This window comes from Arachis hypogaea, chromosome 20 (assembly GCF_003086295.3).
Source record: "Arachis hypogaea cultivar Tifrunner chromosome 20, arahy.Tifrunner.gnm2.J5K5, whole genome shotgun sequence".
Lineage (NCBI taxonomy): Eukaryota > Viridiplantae > Streptophyta > Magnoliopsida > Fabales > Fabaceae > Arachis > Arachis hypogaea.
Genome location: NC_092055.1, coordinates 97,222,771 through 97,237,494, shown reverse-complemented (window position 1 = coordinate 97,237,494; position 14,724 = coordinate 97,222,771). Strand labels below are relative to the sequence as shown.

The 14,724-nt window shown below is 40.5% G+C and overlaps 1 non-coding gene across 1 annotated transcript; it reads right to left on the bottom strand.

The window, feature by feature from the left end:
* Positions 1 to 2,884: 2,884 nt before the first annotated feature.
* LOC112788088 (small nucleolar RNA R71) lies at positions 2,885 to 2,988 on the bottom strand. Its single transcript, XR_003195468.1, has one exon. It is a non-coding gene; the product is annotated as a small nucleolar RNA R71 (small nucleolar RNA).
* Positions 2,989 to 14,724: the final 11,736 nt, after the last annotated feature.

Sequence of the window (14,724 nt, the reverse complement as noted above, 5' to 3'; positions counted from 1 at the left end):
TAACACTCTCAAAAAGCCATCAATGCCCACGTTAGAGAGTCACGTTAACCAAGTTAACGTGAACTCTAACGTGGAGAAAAGAAGTTGAGCCAACGTTAGTGACACTCAACATTGTCACTAACGTTGGCACTTACTCATAAGTGGCCACGTTAGAAGCCACGTTAACCTAGTTAACGTGGCCTCTAACGTTAAGGGGGAGGGAGAGAAACCAACGTTAGTGACACTCAACATTGTCACTAACGTTGGCCTATGGTGCTAAGTACCACGTTAACTCCCACGTTAACTTGGTTAACGTGGGAACTAACGTAGAGGATGAAGAGTTGTCGACAACGTTAGTGACACTCAACATTGTCACTAACGTTGAAGCAACCACACAACCCCCAAGAGTCACGTTAACTTCCACGTTAACTTGGTTAACGTGGAAGCTAACGATGAGAAATGAAGGATGAGCCAACGTTAGTGACACTCAACATTGTCACTAACGTTGGGATGGCTAAAAGATGGCCACGTTAGAAGCCATGTTAACCTAGTTAACGTGGACTCTAACGTGAGACCTAGGGGCACATTGGAACGTTAGTGAAAATGTTGAATGTCACTAACGTTCTCGAAGGATGGCAAAGGCCACGTTAGAAATCACGTTAACCTAGTTAACGTGAGCTTTAACGTGAAGCAAGAAGGGGCACACTGGAACGTTAGTGACAATGTTGAGTGTCACTAACGTTCTTGAAGGTTGATAAGGCAATGTTAAAAGCCACGTTAACCTAGTTAACGTGGGTTTTAACGTAAGGCAAAAGGGGTGCATTGGAACGTTAGTGACAATGTTAAGTGTCACTAACGTTCCCGAACTTGGACTTTCACTAAATGATTAACACTCCTTACGCCCTGAGCTTAAGTCTCTGCCCACTTCGCACTTTCTCTCTGCAAGTAAAGCCAAGCCCAATTAAAGAAAGGAACTGCTTCAAACTCAAGATCCAAAGGCCCAAGACTTGAAGAGTGAACTAGAAGCTGAAAAGAGTAGTATATATAGGAGTAGCTTTGAATTGTAAAATAGTTCTGGAGGCTGAAGAACCACTCTCTGTATTTACTTTCTTTACAATTTCTAGTTTTATGATGTATTCTCCATCTTTGTTTTCATTTTCAAGAGCTATGAACAACTAAACCCCTTTCATTGGGTTAGGGAGCTCTGTTGTAATTTGATGGATCAATACTAATTTTCATTGTTCTTCTTCTATCTTTCCTCTTGATTTTACTTGAAAGCTTTCGATCTTCATCCAATTGAGTAGTTATCTTGGAAGAGAAGCTATTCAAACTTGGATCTCTTTTGAACCTTGGAAGAGGAATGAAGAGATCAAGCTAGAAATGCTTTCTCATGCTAGACCAAATTGGGTTTGGATGGGTATGTGACTGTAACCCTCTCAATACTTGGTTTGGGAAATGCATGTGGTATAATCAGTGACCATACTTCATCTCTTCTCATGAGAAATTGACCAAGGAATTGGCTATTGATCAAGATTTGAGAGATTGAATTGCAAGGAATTGTAATTCAATCACTTAAGATTGCCAAGGAGATCAATGAGTGCATTGATTGAGGAAGAGATGAAAATGAACTTGATCCAGAGAATTGCAACATCTCCTAAGCCCAATGAACTCCCCATCTCTAATCTCACCCATTCTCTTTAATTTCTGCGATTTACTTTTATGAGCAAATCCCCCATTCCCATTTACAATTCTGCAATTTATTTTCAGTCATTTACTTCCAGTCCTTTAATTCTAGCATTTACTTTTATGTTATTTACATTTCCGCCATTTTATTTTCTGCAACTCTCAATCCAAATTCTGGATTCGCTCAACTAGAACATTCTTCTAATTAAAGTTGCTTGATCAATCAATCCCTGTGGGATTCGACCTCACTCTATTGTGAGTTTTTACTTGACGACAACTTCGGTACACTTGCCGAAGGGAGATTTGTTGAGAGACAAGTTTTTCCCGCATCAAGTTTATGGCGTCGTTGCCGGGGATTGATTGTGCATCAACTATGATTAGATTGGAAGATCACTAGATTGAGCATGTTATTTTGTGTATTTCATTTTCTGTTTGATTGATTTACTTTTTGTTTTAGTTAAACTTCTTCCCTTCTCCATCTACTCTTTTGTTTTTCTTTATTATTTTTAATTCTGTTTGCTAACCCACTAACTGTTTGATATATTGCATCACCCATAACTAACATCAATTCTGACATAAATACTGTCTGCACCTATCTTCTCTGCTTGTACTTGTTGGTTGTATGACAGGGAGAAGAAGCGGGGCTTCAACTTCCTTTGATTTTGAACCAGAGAGAACCTTCCTTAGACTGAGGAGGGAGGCAAGAGGAAAACGAGTAGTTGGTGCTGAAGAAGAGGAGGAACAGTTTGAGGAATACTTTGAACCAAACATGGAAAAAAACATGGAAAATCATCATGAAGAAGAGACTCACAACCATGGCAGAGGAGGTGGAGAAAATCATGCTGGGGAGGATAGGAGAGTTTTGGGCTCTTACATTAATCCAAACCCAGGCAATTGTGGAAGTAGCATCCAAAAGCTAACAATCCATGCCAACAATTTTGAACTTAAACCACAGCTCATCACCCTTGTTCAGAATAACTGTTCGTTTGGAGGAGGTGTTCAAGAAGATCCCAACCAACATTTGACCACCTTCCTGAGAATATGTGACACAGTGAAATCTAATGGTGTTCATCCTGACGCCTATAGATTGCTCTTATTTCCCTTCTCACTCAGAGACAAGGCAGCCAAGTGGCTGGAATCCTTCCCAAGGGAGAGCTTGACAACTTGGGAGGATGTGGTGAACAAATTCTTAGCAAGATTCTACCCTCCTCAACGAATCAATAGGCTGAGAGCTGAGGTTCAAACCTTCAGGCAACAGGATGGTGAAACTCTGTATGAAGCATGGGAGAGGTTCAAAGACTTAACAAGGAGGTGTCCACCTGACATGTTCAACGAATGGGTCCAGCTGCACATTTTCTATGAAGGGCTCTCTTATGAGTCAAAGAAGGCAGTAGACCATTCATCTGGAGGGTATTTGAAAAAGAAGAAGACCATTGAGGAAGCTATAGATGTTATTGAAACAGTAGCAGAAAATGACTACTTCTATGCTTCTGAAAGAGGGAACACAAGAGGAGTGATGGAGCTAAACAATGTAGATGCTCTATTGGCCCAAAACAAGTTCATTACTCAGCAGCTGACTGACCTCACCAAGAAGATGAAGATGAACCAAGTAGCAGCAATCTCCACTTCATCAACAACACAAGAAGGAGTAAACCAAGAAGCAGAAGGGAGTCAGGAGCAAGCCAACTACATTGGGAATTCACCAAGGAAAAACTATGATCCATACTCCAAGACTTACAACCCTGGATGGAGAAATCACCCGAACTTTGGGTGGGAAAGTGAGCAAGATCAAAACCAAGACCAGAGACGTTACAACTCCAACAACAATGCAGCTCACCAACAATTCACCCAGAGGACATCTCAACACCCCCACAACAACACTTCTCCACATACTTATCAAAATCAAAACAGCACATCTGCTCCGAACCACTCATCAATTGATGACAGGCTCTCTAAGATTGAAGCCCTACTTGAAGGAATAAGCCAATAGATTCAAGAAAATAAGGTGTTCAAAGAGGAGGTGCGAGCCAATATTAAGAACCAGGGAGAAACCATTAGGAAGCTGGAATTCTAGGTGGTATATTTAGCTGAGAAGATTCCCAAACCTACTGATAGCTTCCCAAGTGACACTGAGAAAAACCCCAAGGGAGAAGCAAAGAAAGTAAGATGGGAAGATTACAAAATGGTCACTACAAGTGATCAAGAGATTGAAGACAAGCAAGGCAAAATGTGCAAACAACCTGAAGACAACTCAACAAAGGAGGAGGATAGAGATCACAAAGAACCAGAAATCTCACAACAAGAGCTGCTGAAGCTCTATGCACCATTCCCTCAACTGCTCAATGGTGCTATGGGAAAAAGAATATACTCAAGGTTCCTAGACTTGTTTGCATCTCTGCATGTGAACATACCATTCATCAAGGCAATTCAACAAATGCCTGCATTCATCAAGTATATGAAGGAACTTCTTCCCAGGAAAAGCTCACTCAAGGGAGGGCAGACTATAGTGATGAACAAGGAATGTAGTGCCCTTATTCAACCCGAGTTGCCTACAAAAAGAAGAGACCTAGGAAGTTTTCATATACCTTGTGCCATAGGAGAAAACATGTTCGACAGAGCACTATGTGATTTAGGGGCCAGCATCAACTTACTGCCCTTATCCCTGGTGAAGAGGCTGCAGATCAATGAGATAATGCCCACAGATGTCATTATCAGACTGGCTGACAAAACTCAAAAGCAAGCAATAGGAGTGGTGGAAAATGTGTTGCTAAAGGTTGGGAAGTACTTTCTCCCAATAGACTTTGTCATTCTGGACATAGAAGAAAGTCACACTCACCCAATCATACTGGGAAGACCATTTCTAGCTACGGCCAGAGTACTTATCGATGTAGAGAAAGGGGAGCTAAATTGAGAATCCATGATGAACAACTCAGCTTCAATGTTTTCAACTTCTCACAAGAGACAGATCAAGAGGACAAGGAACTAAGCACAAACGATAATGAGACACTGAAGGAGGAGACAAGCATTGAAGCACAGCTAGTTCATTCTGAAACCCCCTCAATTGATAAACAAGGAAAACAGCAACTGCCACAGCTCAAGGAAAAATTGGAGGAACCCAAACCTCTAGAGGCAGGTGAAGACAGCATCACAACTCCTTGGAGAAAAGAGGTCACCAAGGGGAAGAAAACCTCAAAAGAAACAAAGAAGAAGGTACCAAGGAGATGAAGGAACAAGAAGATCCCTACGGAAGACTTCTCTCCAGGGGATAGAGTTGTCTCAGCCTACTTCCCAGATATTCCCCCTAATCTCCCTACTGTGCCATCCCAATTACCCAAGGTCTTCACTATCAATAGAGTTCTTTCCCTGGAACATGTGGAAATCATTGATCCAACCAATGGATACAAGTCCACAGCAAGAGGGGAGGACTTTAAGCACTACCAACCACCGTGATGAAAGAAAAAAACGTCAAGCTAGTGACGCTAAAGAAGCGTTTCATGGGAGGCAACCCATGTTTTATATGCTTTTAGATGATAATGAATAAGTCAATTGTTATGAGCTTCAATCCAAACTTAACAAACAATTGGTGAAAATCCTCTTATGCAGAATATAGTGAGGAACAAGTTTGGTGTTCAAAGCACACCAAGTTGCATGCTAGCCTTGGGAGCTTTGAATACAAAACCTTCATCACAGTGCTTCAAACTAAGTTTGGTGTCACCCCATGGTGCCACCAAAATGCATATAAGGAACCACCAATAGTTAGTTAGTTAGTTGAAATTCATAAACAAACAATCAAATCCTTTCTTTCAATTTATTCTAGCCGTAGAGTTTTAATTTTTCTTTTATAGATACTAATTTCCTTATTTCAAATCTTTATAGGAAAGGAAAAGAAGCATGAAAAGGGATTGATTGGACACTTAAATGGGGGAGATTTCGCCACTTAAAGAAGATGGGCTACACACTTGTTCTAAAGAGGGAATACGTTGAAAAATGTTGCCATGCAACATTGAAAAAAAGGGACCCCTAGAAGACCGAGCAATCCCATCATAAAGTGATGATCCTTGTCTTCTAGCCATGCATAACCCCAACCATCCATCAAGTGACCACTTCATCAATCTATACCCTCCATTCTCTCACAACTTCTCTATATAAACAACCCTTGTCCATACCACCCTTCATTGTCATCACACACGTTCACCACTCTTCATTTCGGTACAATACACCCCCTATCCAATTATAAACATTCCTCCCCTCACTCTCCTCATTGCCATAAAACCCTAAACAACCAAAAGTCTCCACAACCTTACCACCTTCACATATTAAATCATCATTTATGGCATCTTCAAGTTCTAAGAGAAGGGAAGGGAAGGAACCCATGGAAGAACACCCATATGATGAAAAGAGATTTAGAAGCTTGCATCATGCATTGCAATACGGGTGGATGGTTGATAAGGAAATCATTTATGAGCTGGGATTTCAAGTTAAGAAGACTGAATGCCCCGAAATCACAGAGAAGGTAGAAGGGAGAAGATGGGAGCTCCTCACTGACCCGGTCACTAAGGTGAATGCAAATCTCATAAGAGAATTTTATGCAAATGCAGTCAGGTATGATAAAAAATATGAGTCATATACAAGCTTTGTGAGAGGAACAATGGTGGATTTTGGTCCCATGAGTGTAATGAGGGCATTGAAGCTACCGTCTATACCATTTGAAGAAGAAAGTTACCACTCAAGATTGGACAACAACCCCAATTATGACTAGCTTTTACTAGACCTTTGTTTACCAGGAGCTGACTGGGAAAGGGGTGCAGGAAATAAACCAAAGTTCATTAAGAGAACAGATCTCACTCCTGAAGCTAAGGGGTGGTTCGAGCTAGTGAGGAGGTCCATTCTCCCAGCTGCAAACAACTCGGAGGTGAATCTCGAGAGAGCAACAATGTTGCATTGTATACTCAAGGGAGGAGAAATCAAAGTTCATGAGATCATAGCTCAAGGAATTAGGAAGATGGCAGAGAAAAGTGACTCAAGAGGAACATTAGGTTACCCCAGCACTATTTACCGAATATGCAAGAAAGCTAGGGTGGTTTTTGAAGATGAGGACCCCGTTTGGATAAAGGATGGCATTCCAATAACGGTCCGAAGGATGAATGCTGTAGCACTTCCCCTGCCTCAACGGAAGCAAAGAAAGAGGATAGCCCCTCCAGTAGTTGAAGGACAGGTCTTAAAGGGACAAACACCACAGACCTTGGACATGCACCAATGACAGGAAGCCATTGATGGCTTATCTAGACAATATTTGGAAAGCCAAGGAGCACAGAAAGAGCTTCAACTACAGATGATGGGGCAGCAAGATAAGTGGCAAAGGCAAATGATGGAACAGCAACTAAGCCAAGGACAACAATGGGGAGAAGCATTCAACAGGATGGAACAAAGGCAAAACGAACAACAAGAATCTACCCAGAGACTAATCAACATCCAAGGACATCAAGGGGCACACATACATGAGATACATCGAAGACAAATAGAACAGGCAGAACTATTGGACGAGCAAAGGGCATTCGCAGAAGGAGTTTACATGAGTCAAACAGGACATCAGATAAATACTCAAGCCAGGCTCGGCTACTTAGTGGGACAGCTGCCAATATTGCATCCAGGAATAGCCAAGTATGATGAAATGAAGGATGAATTAGCACGAAAGGAAAGACAAAGGGTGGAAGAGAGTCATGAGTCAGTGAGGAAGGCACTCGAGGATTGGTAGCAAGCAAGATTGGCACGGATGCGAGGAAATGCAAGAGGAAACAAGGAGGACAAGCAAGGAAAAGAGCGTGGACACCCACAACAGTAAAAGGTGGTGGAGTTCCTTCTTTGTTCCATCTTTCTCTGTGTTTTAAATAAGAAAGATCTTGTATGAAATAGAACTTGCTTCCATGATATGTTTAAACCTTTTTCAAATCATGTTTTTGGTATTGAAGAGAGTCTATGTGCACTGGTCTTTATGTCACTGCATCATTCCCTTATCTACTTGTAAGTTTGTCCCTTTTTATCAAATGAAGAAGAGAATGTTTATGTTTTTAAAAGACCAGGGTAGAGTTCATATTGTGGAAGTGCATTCATGAATCTTTGGGGTAGTCATAAGTTAGCTAAGTTGGTTCAACCACAAGACTAGGAGGACAACTATCTATCCTGAATACTTTGCTTTGGATACACTCATGAGACTAAGTTAATAACAAGATCCTAATAAGAGAAAAGGGAAAGAACAATGGAAGTGAAAAACAAAAGAAAAAGAGTAAGCAATAAGGCTAGGAATCAATGGTTTTAAGCTTGAGGCAAGTGTCTGTAGTGTTCCTGTGTGAGGGATCTACTTGGATGAATAAGCTCTTAGGGGTGCCTTATCACTTGATAACTTGGGTTAACTAACTCGGGATTATCAGCTGAAAGTCCACTATCAAGAGTAACCCTCACTATAGAGCATTTAGTAACCTGATGACAAGTCATCTTAGCCTAGTTTCACTAGCCTTTTTCTTTTGTTTTCAATAGAATTATGCACTTTCTTGAGCCAAAAGCAAGCAATTGGGTAGATTTTCATGTTTCCTTTGATTTAATCAACCATGTATGAATTCATGCTATTTCATGAGGTTTTGTGCTATAATTGTCACATATTATGAAAGAATGAATATCTCATGATTTTGAGCATAGCTTTTATGTGTTTGGTTGATTAATGATAGGTGAAGAAAGCTGGGAGAAAGGTTGATGCAAGAAGGAATGGCTAGGAGGAATAACTTGAGTCTTGGATTAATTATGAACCAAGAAGCAAAAGCTGGAGCAAAAGTTAGCCCCTAACTTTTTGGCTAACTTTTGGGCAAAAGCTAGACCAAAAGTTAGCCCCTAACTTTTTGGCTAACTTTTGGCATGAAAAACACTCCCTGGATGCACCAAAAGTTTGCGCCAACATTAGACCCTAACTTTTTGGCTAACGTTGGCGCTTGAAAAACTCCCTGGGCTAGCAAAAGTTTGCGCCAACGTTAGCCCCTAACTTTCTGGCTAACGTTGGCGCCATGAATAACTAAGGGAAGGCCAACGTTGGAGCAAAAGTTAGACCCCTAACTATTGCCCCAACGTTGGTATCAGCAAAACAAGGGTGCTGATGTGAAAAGTTGGAGCAAAAGTTAGACCCTAACTTTTACTCCAACTTTCACTCAAGCTTTCATGATTCCAACCTGGTTCAATTCGGTTCTTCTCCAAACTCCAAGAGCAATCAACCAAGGCCTCTCTCAACCCAATTCCACCAAGAGCAAAGGCCCAATTGAAGGCTTGAAGACCATTTGAAGAAAGTGTATAAATAGATTAGAATTTAAGTTTTAGAGGAGCTTCCCTTTTAGTTTTTCAGAAGAGCTTTTTTTGAGTTTTGCTGGGAGCTCACTTTTATTTTTCTTAGCATTGTTGTTTTAATTCAAGAGAATTTGGGAGGAGAATTGATCTCTCTTCTTCCTTGTTCTTGCCCAGCACTCTTTACTTTTCTTGTCTTGGATTTTGGGTGGAGAGTTGAAGAAATTCTGTTTCAATCTCACCTTGGGATCTTGTTTAATTTTCTGCTTAATTGAATTTCAGTTTTGGTTACTTGCTTCTTCATCTACTTTCTTTGCAATCTACATTTCCTTTGCAATTGTTCTTGTTGGATCTAGGAAGGCATTGAGATCTAGACTTGATTTTCTAGTCTCTTGGGTCCTGAGATCCGGATTTCCCATTTCCCATTCCCTGTTTACTGTTTTCATGCTTATTTACATTTCTGTTTTAAGATCCGGTTTGATTCAAGACATCCTTTACTTCTCTGTTTGTTGCAATTTACTTTTCCTTGTTTGATTCCTGCAAATCCAACTCCCAATTCCCTTTACAATTCAAGCCATTTACATTTCTTGCACTTTAAGATTCTGCAATTTACATTTCTTGCATTCTAAGTTTCTGCCATTTAATTTTTTACTCTTTAAGATTCAGCACTTTAAATTCCAGTTCTCTTTAATTTCATGCAATTCATCCATTTCCTTTACTTTCTATGCAATTTAAATTCTGCAAATCACAAATCTCTCAACCAATTCTTGATTCGCTTGACTAAATCAACCACTAAACTAAAATTGCTCAATCCTTCAATCCCTGTGGGATCGACCTCACCCCCGTGAGTTATTATTACTTGATGCGACCCGGTGCACTTGCCGGTTAGATTTGGGTGTTTTGGAGAAATTCGTTTCTCTACGAAAATATCCCATCATAACCCAAAGAGGTGCTGGACACCAAGGTCTCAAGAAAAGAAAATAAATAAACTAAATGCCTGTAGTGTGTATGTATGGGGGATAGGCTTGAGGGAGTAAGTCCTTAGGGGTGTCTCAACACCTAGCACCTTGAACCAACTGGTTCGGGAGTGTTGGCTGAAAGCTTATCTTAAAGAGTTGCCCCCTTACAGAGCACCTAGCCTAAATAACACAAACAACCCTTGTAATAACAATAAAAGGATCAATGAATAAAAGTCTCATGGGATATGAACAAAGTGGGTGTTTTAGGACAGGATAAAGGTCTGAAAGCCAGTAATGGAATGAACCTAAGTTGCTATGCATGAAACCACCATAAAATCAGTAATACGACTTCCACAAGGATGACTCATTCCTCTGGATATTCATTTCATCATTCTCTTGTTCCAGTACTTGCTTAGGGACAAGCAAGCTTTAAGTTTAGTGTTGTGATGCCAGGGCATTTTGGCCAGTTTCACTGACCTTTTCTTTACTGTTTTTAGGTTAGTTTCATGCATTTCTTTAGGAAATAAGCTAGTTTTGGATAAATATTCACTTATGCCTTGACTCAAGCATACATTGTGCATTTTACATGATTTCATGAGTATTTTGCATAAGTTTAGTGACAAATATTATGTTGCATTACTCATGACTTGGACTAGAGCTTTGATGCACTTTGTTGCTTGATTTCAGGACCAAAAAGGAGCAAGAAAAGGGGAGGTAACTGACGAATGGATTTTTGATGGTATAGAATTTCACAAATGAATTCTCGTTGCAAGTATAGTTTCTAAACCAATCACTAATCCTTTCATACAAAAAGTTGTTTGTCACTAAAACAAACCCCTAGAATTTATAAACCGAAGTATTCAAACCTCGGGTCGTCCTCCCTAGGAATTACAATAAAGTGTCTTGTTATTGGTTATGAGTTATTTTGGGGTTTTGGATAAGAAGCATGAAAAGTAAATGGCAATGAAAATAAACTAAAAACTATAAAAGGCTCTTGGAAAGGTGTGAGAACTAGAAGTCCTATCCTAGTTATCCTTCTCAATTGTGATGAGAATTGTTCATTGCTACCACTTAGTTAACCCTTACTAATTAAAGGAAAGTCAAGTGGATGAATTGACTTGAGCCATAAGTCCTAGCCAACTTCCAAGGATAGACTAGCTTTAGTGCATTCCAAACCAATTAGCAATCTCTCCAATTATCAATCAGCAAAGGAATTAGATAGCTCAAGTATCACTAATTACTCTACCTAGGCCAAGAGGAACAAAATCTACACTAAAACTAAAAGAGACATTTTAACAAACACATAAAGTGCAAGAGGAGTAAACATTATTAAATGCAAGAATTAAAGGAATCTACAACTACAAAAAACAAGAGATCAACAATAGAAAAGCAAAGAAGACACATTTATTATGAATTACCTCTTATTGAATTGGAAGAATGTAGAAGGAACAATACTAGATCTACAACAAAGTATAAGAACAACATAAAGGAAATTACAATCAAAGGAATAGAAGAAGATTGAATGTAACTACAAGGAATTGAGAGATAGAAGTGGAAGAAAGCAAAGATTAAAAACCTAGATCTAAGAACTAAACCTAATCCTAATCCTAATTCTAGAGAGAAGTGAGAGCCAATAACACTCTCAAAAAGCCATCAATGCCCACGTTAGAGAGTCACGTTAACCAAGTTAACGTGAACTCTAACGTGGAGAAAAGAAGTTGAGCCAACGTTAGTGACACTCAACATTGTCACTAACGTTGGCACTTACTCATAAGTGGCCACGTTAGAAGTCACGTTAACCTAGTTAACGTGGCCTCTAACGTTAAGGGGGAGGGAGAGAAGCCAACGTTAGTGACACTCAACATTGTAACTAACGTTGGCCTATGGTGCTAAGTACCACGTTAACTCCCACGTTAACTTGGTTAACGTGGGAACTAACGTAGAGGATGAAGAGTTGTCGACAACGTTAGTGACACTCAACATTGTCACTAACGTTGAAGCAACCACACAACCCCCAAGAGTCACGTTAACTTCCACGTTAACTTGGTTAACGTGGAAGCTAACGATGAGAAATGAAGGATGAGCCAACGTTAGTGACACTCAACATTGTCACTAACGTTGGGATGGCTAAAAGATGGCCACGTTAGAAGCCACATTAACCTAGTTAACATGGACTCTAACGTGAGACCTAGGGGCACATTGGAACGTTAGTGACAATGTTGAATGTCACTAACGTTCTCGAAGGATGGCAAAGCCAAGTTAGAAGCCACGTTAACCTAGTTAACGTGAGCTTTAACGTGAAGCAAAAAGGGGCACACTAGAACGTTAGTGACAATGTTGAGCAATTGACCAAGGAATTGGCTATTGATCAAGATTTGAGAGATTAAATTGCAAGGAATTGTAATTCAATCACTTAAGATTGCCAAGGAGATCAATGAGTGCATTGATTGAGGAAGAGATGAAAATGAACTTGATCCGGAGAATTGCAACATCTCCTAAGCCCAATGAACTCCCCATCTCTAATCTCACCCATTCTCTTTAATTTCTGCGATTTACTTTTATGAGCAAATCCCCCATTCCCATTTACAATTCTGCAATTTATTTTCAGTCATTTACTTCCAGTCCTTTAATTCTAGCATTTACTTTTCTGTTATTTACATTCCCGCCATTTTATTTTCTGCAACTCTCAACCCAAATTTTGGAGTCGCTCAACTAGAACATTCTTCTAATTAAAGTTGCTTGATCAATCAATCCCTGTGGGATTCGACCTCACTCTATTGTGAGTTTTTACTTGACGACAACTTCGGTACACTTGCCAAAGGGAGATTTGTTGAGAGACAAGTTTTCCCCGCATCAACAATCCGGAAGGGACTCATCCCTAACGGATTCTTGTAGGCCGTCCTATACGCCCAAAGTGCATCTCCTAGCTGGAAGCTCCAAGATTCTCTTGATATCTCGGTTGGACACTTCTGCTTGTCTATTGGTTTGTGGATGATAAGCAGTAGAAACCTTATGCGACACCCCATAGCGCTTGAGCAGTGCCTGTACTTTCCTTTCACAAAAGTGGGATCCTTGGTCGCTCACGATTGCTCTTGGTGACCCATAACGGCATACAATGTGATTTCTAATAAAAGAAACAACGGTATTGGCGTCATCAAGGCGGGTAGGTATTGCTTCTACCCACTTTGACACGTAGTCAACCGCTAACAGAATATATAGATACCCACTTGAGTTAGGGAACGGTCCCATAAAGTCAATGCCCCATACATCAAATATCTCACAGAACAACATAAGTTGCTGAGGCATCTCATCCCTTTGGGACGTGTTTCCCGACTTCTGACACTGATGGCAAGACACATAGAACCGGTTAGCGTCCTTGAATAAGGTTGGCCACCAGAATCTACAATCCAACACCTTTTTAGCTGTCCTTTGTAGGCCAAAGTGCCACCACATTCAGACGAATGGCAAGCTTCAAGAATGGGTTGAATTTCAGATTCCGGCACACATCTTCGAATTACTTGGTCAACGCCCCTCTTCCACAAGTGAGGTCATCCCAAATGTGGTATTTGGAATCACTCCTCAACTTGTCCCTTTGGTTTTTAGAAAAGTAGGGAGGGAAGATTTTCGCAACCAAGTAGTTCGCCATTGGGGCAAACCAAGGAAAGCTATCCGACACAGTATGCAAACTATCCAATGGGAATGAGTCATTGATCAGAAATGGATCAAATTTTAAATTCTCAAGGTGGCTTAAATGATCCGCAACCAAGTTTTGAGACCCACTCCGGTCCCTAATCTGAATGTCAAATTCTTGCAAAAGCAAGATCCAACGTATGAGTCTAGGCTTTGACTCATTCTTTGTCAATAAGTACTTTAAAGCTGCATGATCCGTGTATACCACTATCTTGGATCCTAGCAAATAAGATCTGAATTTCTCTAAAGCATGAACAATAGCTATGAGTTCCTTTTCTGTAGTGGTATAGTTGGATTGTGTCGCATCCAGTGTTTTAGAAGAGTAAGCAATGACATAAGGGAGTTTACCATTGCGCTGTGCAAGCGCGGCACCTACAGCATGGTTTGACACATCGCACATTTTCTCGAATGGCAACGTCCAGTTGGGGCTTCGCACAACCAGTGCTGTGGTAGGAACTCTCCTTAGCTCTTCAAATGCTTTCACACATGCACTGTCAAACTCAAAATCCACATCTTTTTGGAGTAGGCGTGACAATGGCAAAGCAATCTTGCTGAAATCTTTGATAAAGTGCCTATAGAATCCTGCAAGTCCCAAAAACGAGCGGACCTCCCTCACAGATGAGGGGTGAGGTAAAGTGGTGATAACATCGACCTTGGCCGGGTCTACTGAAATGACTTCATGAGAAACTACATGTCCCAACACTATACCTTGTCTTACCATAAAGTGATATTTTTCAAAATTCAACACAAGGTTGGTGTCAACACATCTAGCTAAGACCTTGGCCAAGTTCTCTAAGCAATAATCAAATGAAGTTCCATAAACACTGAAGTCATCCATAAAGACTTCCAGACAATTCTCCAGTAGATCGAAAAAGACACTGGTCATACACCACTGAAAAGTAGCAGGTGCATTACATAGTCCAAATGGCATCCTTTTGTAGGCAAAGGTGCCAAAAGGGCAAGTAAATGTGGTATTTTCCTGATCTTCAGGAGCAATGTGAATCTGGAAGTAACCAGTGAATCCATCAAGAAAGCAATAATGGGATTTATCCGCCAAACGGTCCAACATCTGATCAATAAAGGACAAAGG